The sequence below is a fragment of the Castor canadensis genome, chromosome 2 (assembly GCF_047511655.1).
Source record: "Castor canadensis chromosome 2, mCasCan1.hap1v2, whole genome shotgun sequence".
NCBI lineage: Eukaryota > Metazoa > Chordata > Mammalia > Rodentia > Castoridae > Castor > Castor canadensis.
Genome location: NC_133387.1, coordinates 72,885,192 through 72,898,547, shown reverse-complemented (window position 1 = coordinate 72,898,547; position 13,356 = coordinate 72,885,192). Strand labels below are relative to the sequence as shown.

Below are 13,356 nucleotides of genomic sequence, written 5' to 3'. Positions count from 1 at the left end.
AATGCAGTAGGTCATTCAGGTATTTTTTTCTAAAAAGTGGTATGTTATGCTTGCACATTCTTATGCTACTTGTCCACTTCAGAGGGACAGAAGGGGGAAATTTAAAACACATAGGTCATTTGGGTATTTTTCTTCTAAAAAGAGGTATTTTATACCTGTGCATTCTCATTATGCTGTTTGTCTACCACAGAGGAACAAGACACGAAGGCAGTTTCCTCTGACAGCTGATTCTCGGAACCAAGGTTAATTTTGAGTTTTGGAGCTTCCCTTACAAGCAGAGAGCTGAGTTTTCACAAGCCATGGCCTACGTTTATGTTCAAAGCGGCTGTAAAAGGTTCCGAGTTGGGATTTCTTTTTTCCCCTTTCCCTTTAGAGGATCCTATTCTAATGGTTAGTATGCTAATGGAGAGAACATGGCTGGTTAATGAGGCATTCTGTTTCACTGGTGTACTTAAAAGTAATTCAATAATAATTGCCACGTGTTATGATTCATATTCTAGAACACACAGTCGTGAAAGTACATTATAAGATTGGGAAAGTATTAGCCTACCTAACCCTGTTCAAAATGACCACTGTTCTAGGAAAAAAATCAGAATAAATTTCTCTGTGGAGAAAGTTTCATTAGGGTAAATAGGATTTTTAAAGGGCTAATCCATTGCTAAATATTAATTTAGCTGGTCCTCATCAGGGAAAACGAGTTGAGAATGGGGTGGGGGACCTGGGTTTACAGTTCCCTTAAGAGTGATGTTCTGGCTGGGAGGGAGGTGGGCTCCCACAATTTGGCCCTTTTTCTGCCTTATCATGAAAGGATAGGCCAGATAGAGTCCCAGGTCTTAGAGGAGGGGAAGATTGTTCAGGACTGCTCTTCAATGAGCACACTATTGGTTTATAATTTTCACAAATTCTATATGGATCATTCTTCATCAGTCTACCCTACCTCAAGCCTGAATCTTTGAGCCAAGATCAAATACAGTATAGCTCTGGTTCCTCTAGAGTTTCTTGCCCAGACCCAGGAAACCAGACTCTGTGGTCTCCCACTGGCTCTTAGGAACCTGGGACTGGTACTAGAAAGGGAGGAGGGAGGTGCTCCAGACTTGTGGTTATGACTTCTCCTATGGGCTCAAGTTTGTATTCATTTTCTGGTACTTCTGAACCTTGTTAGCAAAATTCCACCTTGTTCTGATTTTCCATTTGCTCTCCTGGTTTGGAGATTTTGATCTAAATTAAAACCAAACCAAAACAACAACAAAATACTCAACCAATCAGTGTGCTATTTTCCTATAGTTGGTGGAGAAAATAAGCATAATTCATAAATTAAAAAATGAAACTCTTTCACAAAGTTTAATTTAACTTTGTAGGTCTTTTAAGTGAATTCAATATAGTGACAGATAATTCCAGACATGTGTACAAGTCAGCATAACCTGAGGCAGGGTCCTAGGTACCTTGTAGGTTTGCTTTCTTTTAATTAAAAAAGAATTATTAAAAATATTTTAAAACTTTTATTTTATTAATAACTTTAAAAAATTTCATTGGGTAAATAGGATTTTTAAAGGGCTAATCCATTGCTAAATATTAATTCATGACACTTAAAATGTTTAGAATGTTTAAATGTACTTTTCTAAGAGGCTGGCATATATTAACCCAGTTATTCCTTATGATATTTAATAAGGTAGTCATCCAACCTGTCATTATTCATTAAGGCTACTATAACAAAAATACTATAGACTATGTGGGTTAAACAACAAACATTTCTGGAGATTGAGAAGAATAAGGCACTGGCAGATTCCTTGTCTGTTCAGGGCTGACTTCCTGGTTCATAGATGGCACATTCTCTCTGAGTCCTCATAAGGTGAGGGTTCCTTTTATAAGGACATGTATCCCATTAATGAGGCCTGTCCTCTCCTGGCCTTGTCACCTTCCAAAGGTGCTACGCTGAAATACCATCACATTAAGGGTTAGGATTTCACATACAAATTTTGAGGGGACACAAACATTCACCCCACCACAGTACTTTTCCTGAAGCTATACAATGGCCTCAAATGACAAGACTGGAATTTGAATTTTGATAGTTTGCTCTGGAGTCTTACCTCACAACCTTCTTTCAGCATACAGTAAATCTAACTTTCTCTTTTTCTTCACCCATTCATGAGTTTCTCAGTCACTTTGCTCCCTAATTTTACATTATGGAGACCTACTATTAATTAGGTGTTGTGACCTGGTATGTTTCCTGCCATTAGAAACTTCAGTCTGGCAGTAAGAGATAGATATATAAGAGAACTCTGAGTAGGGGAGAGTGCTACAGGAGCAAGTACTGTTTGAGGAGATGGAATGAAGGGGGTGGTCCATTTTGCCAGGGGAATGGGGCTAGTGAACCTCAGCAAAGGCCTTGGGGCATTATAATTAAAAAGATGGGCGGAGGAGGGCTGAACAACAACAACAAAAAATGACCATAAGAACACTTGGTCAGCAGGTTTAAAAAACAAAAGGTTCAAGAGTAAGCCACTGATCTATTTGAGAGCAAAAGGGAAAATGAATGTATCTGCCAGTGTGATAAAAGTAAAACAGTTATAGTTGAAAAGTGAGGTATTGGAGTTCAAAAATAGCGAGGAGCGAGCGTTCTGAGGGATTTTATTGTGTGAAAAATCATAACAACAATAAATATCAAATTAAACTGAGGGAATTGCTTCAGGAAGCTGGCAGTGGGTCATGGCTTTCCTAGGTCTGACTGGTAGTCTTTGTAATAAGCCCTTTTATTGGTCCCATTTGTCTTTTGACATAGAAGTACTCGATGCTAAGCAACCATCTGTAAAAATCAAGCCTTTCTTCTTTATGGCATATATTTCACCCCTCTGGAGACTAGAGCTATGGCACAGGCAGGGTCACCATCGTCTTGGTTCAAAAGACATTTCCTGTGATATATTATGGATGAGTTTCTTAACTAGCATGTGAAATATATAGTAAATCATCATGACCTTACACTGGGATAATGGAGCAGAATTTATACTGATGGTCTGTCGCTGGTAGATGACTTTTTTTTTTTTTTTTGGTGGGTTGTTGACCATAATAATTCTCATCTTTAGAAGTGGTGCCAAAAGTGGAAATTTTCTCACTCTATGTGTTTCTCTCCCCTATCATTCCATATTAACACTCCCTGATTCAGTTCCTAGGAGACTCAATAGAAGACTGCCTATTCTCTAGAAACTTCCCATTGTTGGTTGTGTACTTGGTTATATAAGTCTGAATTCAAGTTCAAAGTTTAGACTATGAATCTTTCTTCAGGGGAGGAATTTATCTTAAATGCTTCCCTTAGTCCACATGACTTTTTCATGATTTCTCTATATATTTCTATCTGGCTCTATCTGTACATCTGGATATATCGTTATATTGAGAGAAATATACAATTTTTATTATTCACAGTTTCAGACCTCTTCTTTGTCTTTGCTAACCATTTGAATGTCTATTACATCCTTGATATAAGGGAGTGAGTATGGGAGTGAATAAGATATGATTCTTAAATTCACTGAGCTTCAAGTCTAATGAAAGAGATAGAAGTGAACATTGCACTTTGATTTATACAATCTTCGATGTCAAGTGGAATCCAAGAGAAGATCATAGACAACTCTGACTTGTGGAAAATTGGTAAAAGCTCTCCCCTAGGGTGGGGATGAGAGTGAGTCCCTTGGGTTGAATCTTAAGGAAAGGAGTTCTCTAGGCCAGCATGGTAGTTAGGAAAGGGGTTCTAAGGGAAAAAGACAGGAGCATGGAGGCCCACTTCCCCTTGCTGGACAATTAATTGACTTTCTATAACCATTTTGTCTTCTTCCCAAAGGGAATGGACAGGCTACAAACTGTATTAACTCAGTATCCAAATACACATCTATTCCCTGTTGAATCTCATGGGAGTGCCAGAGATTATAAAAGAGCAATCTACCAACTAACTTATTTTGGGTAGAATTATGTGTAATTATTCCTTGGAGTTATCTAACTTCAGCAGTTGCTTTTCATAGTTTCTAATATCTGAATTGTAACTATATCAAAACTATTTTAAATGCTTCATGCATAAGATAATATTCCTATGTGCAGTTGGAAAGAGGTATGATAGTTGGCATATGTAGGTTTGAAACACAGCTTATTTTTATTGCCAGAATTTATTTTGGTTAAAATATTTCATGAAGTTTAAAAATTAAGATATGATTATAAAATTATAATAACTTTGAACATTAAGAGAATAAAGTACTATTTATGACTTCTTGTTTTGCAAATATGTATCAGTGTTTTAGTTGTGCAGTACTTTCACCAAAACAAAGCCTGTTCATTATTTTTTTCATTGAATTTTAATTTATTATAGCCTGCATACAGTTACATCATTAGTAATGTGTTACTGGGCTCAAATACCACCAAATATATTTATATATGTGAAAGAAGGAGTTGTTTTATCTTCTTGTATACATCTACCTCGTTATCTAACTGTATCTTATTTTTCTTTGTCTTTTTTGGGTTTTTTTTTTTTTCCTTTCTTCAATTTTACTTTCTTTTTTGGGTATATTTGGTTGCCTGAAAGGCAAGTTTTGTTTTTGTTTTTGTTTTTTTAATGATATTGGTGTATATGGCTTGTGGACCTAAAAGAAAACATTGTTTATTCATGAATTCAAGTCAGCCCTCCTCTCTGTTTCCAGAATGGCTACCATGTGCTATCATGGTTGCTGAGTGGGGAGCGGTTACCCACCCTCACCTCATGGGACTTACAATGAAATACTGGGGACAGGCACAGAATGAGTAAATGAATAAGTTAGTACATATTTGTCAGTTGTGCTAAGGAACACAGTAAACTGTTTTTTTTTCCTGTTAAAGAGAATAAGGTGCTATTATTAAAGAGAGGCAAATGAGTAGGTGGGTCTTACTGTAGAATATGGTTATCAGGGAGGGCCTCCACTGATATTTCTGTGGACTCTTACTGTTTGACTTTTTGGGCTATTATGAAGGTAATATGTTTTAATAACTTGGATTTCTCCTACACCTTTTCTTTTTCAGGGTTGTGAAAGTATTTCTTAGATTATTTAAGATTTGGCATATGTTAATTTGAGTCTAATATTTATTTTATATCAAATTGTACTTTCTTTATATAACAGAAACCATGCATTAGTCAAGGAAATTTTATATGTAATTCAGTTATTATATATATATGAAACTTGTATGTAATTTCCTTTACAGAGAATTGTTTATTCTGATGGTACCTCTAATAATTGTGCAGTGTGGAAACATTTGTGATACCAGACAAAAGAGAGAGAAAATGTTTCCTGAAGCAGCATCCCATTTGTCTGCAACATTTTAGAGCCCTGGTTTGCATAATAGTTCTTGATGCTGAAATACCCAGCAGAATCCCTGATGGTACCTAGAAATTTCAGTTTTCCCTGGCCAAACCTTTGGTATCCTGAACTATATTAAGATGAGGAGTTACTCTGACAGTCTGGCATTCAACATTACTCCTGCATCTCTGCCTGCTAACAAGGAAGTTGTTAATGAGCTGTTCTCATAGGCCCAAGGAATGACTTTTGGAGAGTTCTGTCTATATATACATCTGTGTGGTCCTTGCAAACAATACTGGTCAAAATAGCAAAAGGATGCATGACTAAGCACAGTGCTACCCAAATATTATTTAAAACCTATGTTTAGCCTACAGAAGGCAGTGTCAGAAGCTCATGGAACAACTTGATCCTTCTCATCCTTTTACCTAGAGCATTAAAAACTTTTCTGTGTGCTCAGACCTTCCCTGAGATCTGGAACCAATCCTTTTCATAGCCAAGGAAGTCTAAGAAGTTACTTTGTTGGCTTGAGATACAGTACCAGTACCAGTACTCTTCTGACCCTATTCTCTTCTAAGGTGTTTCTTAGCTTCTGATGACTCTGCTTTTCTTTTCCTTTGGGCCAATAGTCAGTGTCATGGTGGTAACTAGATTTTACGTTCCATTCCTGTGCCATGTCTCAGTGTGCTCTATCTGTTGTGCATTCCATTTATTCTGCACTGGAGCCCTGTTTTCTAAAGATGGCTCCCCTCCCCTACCCCTGGACTGAAGTTCTGCCTCTGAGCCCTGTCTCTCACACTCTATCATACTGACTTCCTATTTCTCTACCACCAGATGACTTTTTGTTTTTGTTCTCTCCAATGTTACGCCCCGTGGCAATGTGGTCCATTGCCACAATCTCCAGTTGCTCCTTTCCATGCTGTCTTGACTTGTGACTTGCCTTATGTATTCACTGGGACCTTTAACAATCAACTGCTTCTTTGTTTTGGGTCTTGCCAGCACCAGCTCTCACTCATTTCATAGTGCTTCATTGACATTTAACACTTTCCTGTCTAGTGGATAGAATTCAAAGGCAATAGCATTGTTTCGGGCTGTATAGACAGTTATTGAGCACCAGCTGTGTGAAAAGCAATACTTTGTGTTTTGACAAAAAGATGAGTAAAGTTGATCCCGACTTCTAGTGTCACATTGTCTGTTAAGAGAACAAAATAAAATTAGTACATGATACACAATGGGTTAAAAATGGCCCAAAATGTTATATATATATACACACAATACCACATAATTGAAGAAATTGCTTCAGAGGGACCTTGTTATATCCCTGTTTTTCTCTTTTTTCTTTTACTGTTTAATTATTGGGTAGATTTAAATTCATGAAACATGCTAATTCAATTTTCTTAAGGGAATTTGGTGAAATGCTTTCATTTCATGGCTTGCATTTTAAAATTTATTGCCTTTTTGTATTACTATACATCAATGAATTTAATGAAAGTATTTGAAATTAGCATGTATTGGTTAGAGAAAACGAAGTCATTGTTGATGAAGTTTTTACTTTAAAAATTAGGAGAAAGACGTCTGTGAAATATTTGCTAAATTTTCTATTTACAAAATTAATAGAACCAAGTAACTTCAGGAAATGTCTCTGATTATTTAGTCACATTTTCTGTCTCTTAATAGATTAAAATTTTGAAGATCAACTTCCTTTTGTGTCCTGGTCACCATTTTTCCTTTCATTTTTATAGTAAATCTAAACTAGGTATTTCTTACAGCAACTGAAATCTTTTACCCTCTTCCTCTTCTCTCATAGGCCTCTTATTCCTCCATGATTCAATATTATGTTCTCAATTGTATTGCCTTTTGTTGACTCTAATATATTTCCATCTGCCATTTAAAATAAAGAAGGTTAATGTTACCCTTGTGTCCTTAAAAGACTGATCGATGATACATAAAGTAATATTGTAAGAACTTTTGTAAATGCCACAATGGACCTCCAATACAACAAGAGAAAAGAATATTTTCCAGATTGAAAATTATTTTTTGCTCTATAAAAGCTCACTGTCATGTACTTGAGATACGCTTTACACTTTGGCCACTTGTCAGATTCAGAATGTTCTTTGTTGCTGCATCTGCTATTTTCTGTCACATACATAAAGTGTGTTATACCCTAGGTAAACATCCTACTTATTAGACAGTTGTCATGTTTCTGGTTTTCAAGTTGACTACAACTAAGCTGGGACGTAATCTGAAAAATATCCTTTTCCAACTTGCAGAACTGATTACAACTAGAGATTTGTCAGATATAAACTAAAATTATTGGGAGATCTTTTGACCTAAGACTATCTCCATTTGATAAAAGATCATTTGGGAAGGGATGGGCTTGCTTGCTGAAATTTAGTTCTATTTCTAATATTCCCCTTTTGAGTGACCTGTGTACTTGTCACTGTGTCACAAATGAAAATTCATCATAACTCATCTCCTAGCCATGATCGATTATCATTGCAGTTTTTACTCCTTGTGATGACTATTAATTTAACCAATGAAACTAAGAAGTAAAGAGCATTTTATTTTAGGGGGATTAGGTGAATCACAAATTTGTTTTTGAGAGAAAGGTAGCATGAAAAGTGCATTTTTTGAAAGATTTTAATGCAAACAGTTGCTGTTATTTCAGCATATTTTCTACTTTTTTGCTGTAGGTAATATAAATAGCCTTATAATATCTAGGTTCAGTATGTTTTCCTGAGATGAGAACTGTGTTTACTGTTGTTAAATTTCAAACATAAGCATTTCAGATATTTTTTTCTTTCATTTTTCCTTATATGTCAGAGAGCCATCAGTTTTTATAACAATCTAAAGTCCTGATGAGGCAATTTTTAAATCTCAATTTCAATGAAAGTTACTAAACCAAACTTTATAAAGTCACATTTTTATTAGATGGGTATAGGACATTCTGTTCCTTTAGAATTAGGATGAAAATAGCAATTTTTTTTGCACTGGTCTTTGGGATGATATATTACAGCAATAAGAGTTTCCTTATGGAAAAGTAGTTTTGCTAATACAGCATTTCTCACTTGAAAGAAACAGTATCTTTGCAGACTACCAACTCTCCTGCAGAAATGTTTTCAAGGCATTCCTGTTTAAATTCTCTTTCTTCGAATTGTTGGTCCACATGAAGCAACCACTGGACACCAATGTGATGGGATCAGTAGAATTGTGTTTTCCCTCTTAAACATGTGATGACTTTAAATTTTATCTAACTCTATTAGGAAGTATATTTATTAATGAAGAATATATTAATGTTGATTTGTAGACTAGCTTAAATAGTACTTTAAAAAAGTTAATTGCCCAGAGAGAATAAACTGTAGTGTTTAATAGGAATAGTGACTTGTGGGAAATGGGGGGTGGAGGTGCCATTGGGAGAGGGCACAAATGATCAGAGCCACTTGGTACTTATTTGTGATCAGGTGTGTGTGGTGCAATTCCTAGTATACTGTCTCACTTGTATCCTTTGAGGTGACAGTGTACCTGTCTACCTATTTAGGAATGCAGCAACACACCTCAGCCATGTTTGGTTTGCTTTCTCTTCTGCCCTCTGATGTAATTATCTCCACATGCCCCAAATCTTGCATGATTGATGCCCATATGTGGGAGACAAATAAAAAGCAAATCCTCTGTTGATAAAATGCACTTTGATTCCCTGGGACACCCAATTTCTAGGTGTATATAGGTTTCAGTATTCTGTTTCCATAGTTCCCAATGCCCACTGAGAGCAAGACGAAGCCTCTCTGACATCCTGAGGCTTGTGGGGTGTAATTTACTGGTGCCTAGGGCCTGCTGCCTGTGCTTTTCATTCCATCATCTTGGGGAAGGAGGACAGTGCAATTTCAAAACTGGAACAGTGATTATGGCTTTCTGATCTACTGCTACCTATTGGGCATGTTAAAAAACAGAAAAGGAAGAGAAGTTTAATGCCACTCAAGGTCTCTTTGAGGCAGGGTCATCTTTAGCTGTTTCACACTGCAATAGCCTTTGGAGAAACTGTTTTTCACTTGAGTTCTTTTAGACATTGCTTTGAAGAGACTTGTTGCTTCAGGCCCCAAATCCTCCTGTAGGTCCAAGGATAACCAGGAATCCCCGTTCTTCCCGTTCAGGTAGACTGAGCATGTCACTTTGTTAGCTGGAGTTCTCCAGTGTTTGACATTGAAAGTGTACATGTGTCAACTCTATAGGAAACTGTTTTGTGGTCACATAATTGGCTGTAACATTCTCATAGGTTTGAAAATATTGGTAAAAATATCTCATAGACTTGTTGTAGGCACTAAAAAATGAACGTGAATGCCCCTAAAATAGCTTAATACCTCATAGAAGTTCCTGGAAGTCAATGAAAACGAAAACACAACCTACCGGAACCTATGGGACACAGCTAAGGCAGTCTTGAGAGGAAAGTTTATAGCCATGAGTGCATATATTAAAAAGATTGAAAGATTCCAAATCAATGACCTAATGATACATCTCAAACTCCTAGAAAAACAAGAACAAGCAAATCCCAAAACAAATAGAAGGAGAGAAATAATAAAAATAAGAGCTGAAATCAACAAAATAGAAACCAAAAAAACCATACAAAGAATTAATGAAACAAAAAGTTGGTTCTTTGAAAAAATAAACAAGATTGATAGACCCCTGGCAAACCTGACTAAAATGAGGAGAGAAAAAACCCAAATTAGTAGAATTAGGAATGCAAAAGGGGAGATAACAACAAACACCATGGAAGTCCAGGAAATCATCAGAGACTACCTTGAGAACCTGTATTCAAATAAATTTGAAAATCTAAAAGAAATGGACAGATTTCTAGATACATATGATCATCCAAAACTGAACCAAGAGGAAATTAATCACCTGAATAGACCTATAACACAAAATGAAATTGAAGCAGCAATCAAGAGTCTCCCCAAAAAGAAAAGTCCAGGACCTGATGGATTCTCTGCTGAATTCTAGCAGACCTTTAAAGAAGAACTGATACCAACCCTCCTTAAACTGTTCCACGAAATAGAAAGGGAAGGAAAACTGCCAAACACATTTTATGAAGCCAGTATTACACTTATCCCAAAACCAGGCAAAGACACCTCCAGAAAGGAGAACTATAGGCCAATCTCCTTAATGAACATTGATGCAAAAATCCTCAACAAAATAATGGCAAATCGAATTCAGCAACACGTCAAAAAGATTATTCACCATGACCAAGTAGGCTTCATCCCAGGGATGCAGGGGTGGTTCAACATAGGAAAATCAATAAACGTAATAAATCACATTAACAGAAGCAAAGACAAAAGCCACTTGATCATCTCAATAGATGCAGAAAAAGCCTTTGATAAGATCCAACATCATTTCATGATAAAAGCTCTAAGAAAACTAGGAATAGAAGGAAAGTTCCTCAACATTATAAAAGCTATATATGACAAACCTACAGCCAGCATTATACTTAAAGGAGAAAAACTGAAACCATTCCCTCTAAAATCAGGAACCAGACAAGGATGCCCACTATCTCCACTCCTATTCAATATAGTACTGGAATTCCTAGCCAGAGCAATTAGGCAAGAAGAAGGAATAAAAGGAATACAAATAGGTAAAGAAACTGTCAGAATATCCCTATTTGCGGACGACATGATCCTATACCTTAAAGACCCAAAAAACTCTACTCAGAAGCTTCTAGACATCATCAATAGCTATAGCAAGGTAGCAGGATATAAAATCAACATAGAAAAATCATTAGCATTTCTATACACTAACAATGAGCAAACGGAAAAAAAATGTATGAAAACAATTCCATTTGCAATAGCCTCAAAAAAAATCAAATACCTAGGTGTAAACCTAACAAAAGATGTGAAAGACCTCTACAAGGAAAACTATACACTTCTGAAGAAAGAGATTGAGGAAGACTATAGAAAGTGGAGAGATCTCCCATGTTCATGGATTGGTAGAATCAACATAGTAAAAATGTCGATACTCCCAGAAGTAATCTACATGTTTAATGCAATTCCCATCAAAATTCCAATGACATTCATTAAAGAGATTGAAAAATCTTACTGTTAAATTTGTATGGAAACACAAGAGGCCACGAATAGCCAAGGAAATACTCAGTCAAAAGAACAATGTGGGAGGTATCACAATACCTGACTTCAAACTATATTACAAAGCAATAACAATAAAGACAGCATGGTACTGGCACAAAAACAGACATGAAGACCAGTGGAACAGAATAGAGGATCCAGATATGAAGCCACACAACTATAAGCAACTTATCTTTGACAAAGGAGCTAAAAATATATGATGGAGAAATAGCAGCCTCTTCAACAAAAACTGCTGGGAAAACTGGTTAGCAGTCTGCAAAAAACTGAAACTAGATCCATGTATATCACCCTATACCAAGATTAACTCAAAATGGATCAAGGATCTTAATATCAGACCCCAAACTCTTAAGTTGATACAGGAAAGAGTAGGAAATACTCTGGAGTTAGTAGGTATAGGTAAGAACTTTCTCAATGACACCCCAGCAGCACAGCAACTAAGAGATAGCATAGATAAATGGGATCTCATAAAGCTAAAAAGCTTCTGTTCATCAAAAGAAATGGTCTCTAAACTGAAGAGAACACCCACAGAGTGGGAGAAAATATTTGCCAACTATACATCAGACAAAGGACTGATAACCAGAATATACAGGGAACTTAAAAAACCAAATTCTCCCAAAACTAATGAACCAATAAAGAAATGGGCAAGTGAGCTAAACGAAACTTTCTCAAAAGAAGAAATTCAAATGGCCAGAAAACACATGAAAAAATGCTCACCATCTCTAGCAATAGAGGAAGTGCAAATTAAAACCACGCTAAGATTCCACCTCACCCGTTAGAATAGCCATCATCAGCAACACCACCACCAACAGGTGTTGGCGAGGATGCGGGGAAAAAGGAACCCTCTTACACTGTTGGTGGGAATGTAGACTAGTACCACTCTGGAAAAAAATTTGGAGGCTACTTAAAAAGCTGGACATCGATCTACCATTTGATCCAGCAATACCACTCTTGGGGATATACCCAAAAGACTGTGACACAGGTTACTCCAGAGGCACCTGCACACCCATGTTTATTGCGGCACTATTCACAATAGCCAAGTTATGGAAACAGCCAAGATGCCCCACCACTGACGAATGGATCAAGAAAATGTGGTATCTATACACAATGGAATTTTATGTAGCCATGAAGAAGAACGAAATGTTATCATTCGCTGGTAAATGGATGGAATTGGAGAACATCATTCTGAGTGAGGTTAGCCTGGTCCAAAAGACCAAAAATCGTATGTTCTCCCTCATATGTGGACATTAGATCAAGGGCAAACACAACAAGGGGATTGGACTATGAGCAAATGATAAAAGAGAGAGCACACAAGGAAGGGGTGAGGATAGGTAAGACACCTAAAAAATTAGCTAGCATTGTTGCCCTTAACACAGAGAAACTAAAGCAGTTACCTTAAAAGCAACTGAGGCCAATAGGAAAAGGGCACCAGGAACTAGAGAAGAGGTTAGATCAAAAAGAATTAACCTGGAAGGTAACACCCACGCACAGGAAATCAATGAGAGTCAATTCCCTGTATAGCTATCCTTATCTCAACCATCAAAAACACTTGTTCCTTCCTATTATTGCTTCTACTCTCTCTACAACAAAATTAGAAATAAGGGCAAAATAGTTTCTGCTGGGTATGGGGGGGGGGAGAAGGAGCGGGCAGAGTGGGTGGTAAGGGAGGGGGTGGGGGCAGGGGGGAGAAATGAACCAAGCCTTGTATGCACATATGAATAATGAAAGAAAAAGGAAAAAAAAATACCTCATAGAAACCCCATATGGTTCTTTTCTTTCTTTGCCAATGACAGATAGGTGTGGCAAACATATTTTGTGGTGGATGAACCATAGGCATGATGTGAACATTTATAGTGTGGTATCAAGGCAAGAAATAGTTCATGACAAACCCTTGCATTTTCATTTATTAAACAAAATTAAGCCAACCAAAT

The 13,356-nt window shown here is 36.8% G+C and overlaps 1 protein-coding gene across 4 annotated transcripts in view; it reads left to right on the top strand.

The window, feature by feature from the left end:
- Dock4 (dedicator of cytokinesis 4) overlaps positions 1 to 13,356 on the top strand; it is a 433,717-nt gene that overhangs the window by 89,987 nt on the left and 330,374 nt on the right. The window lies entirely within an intron of this gene.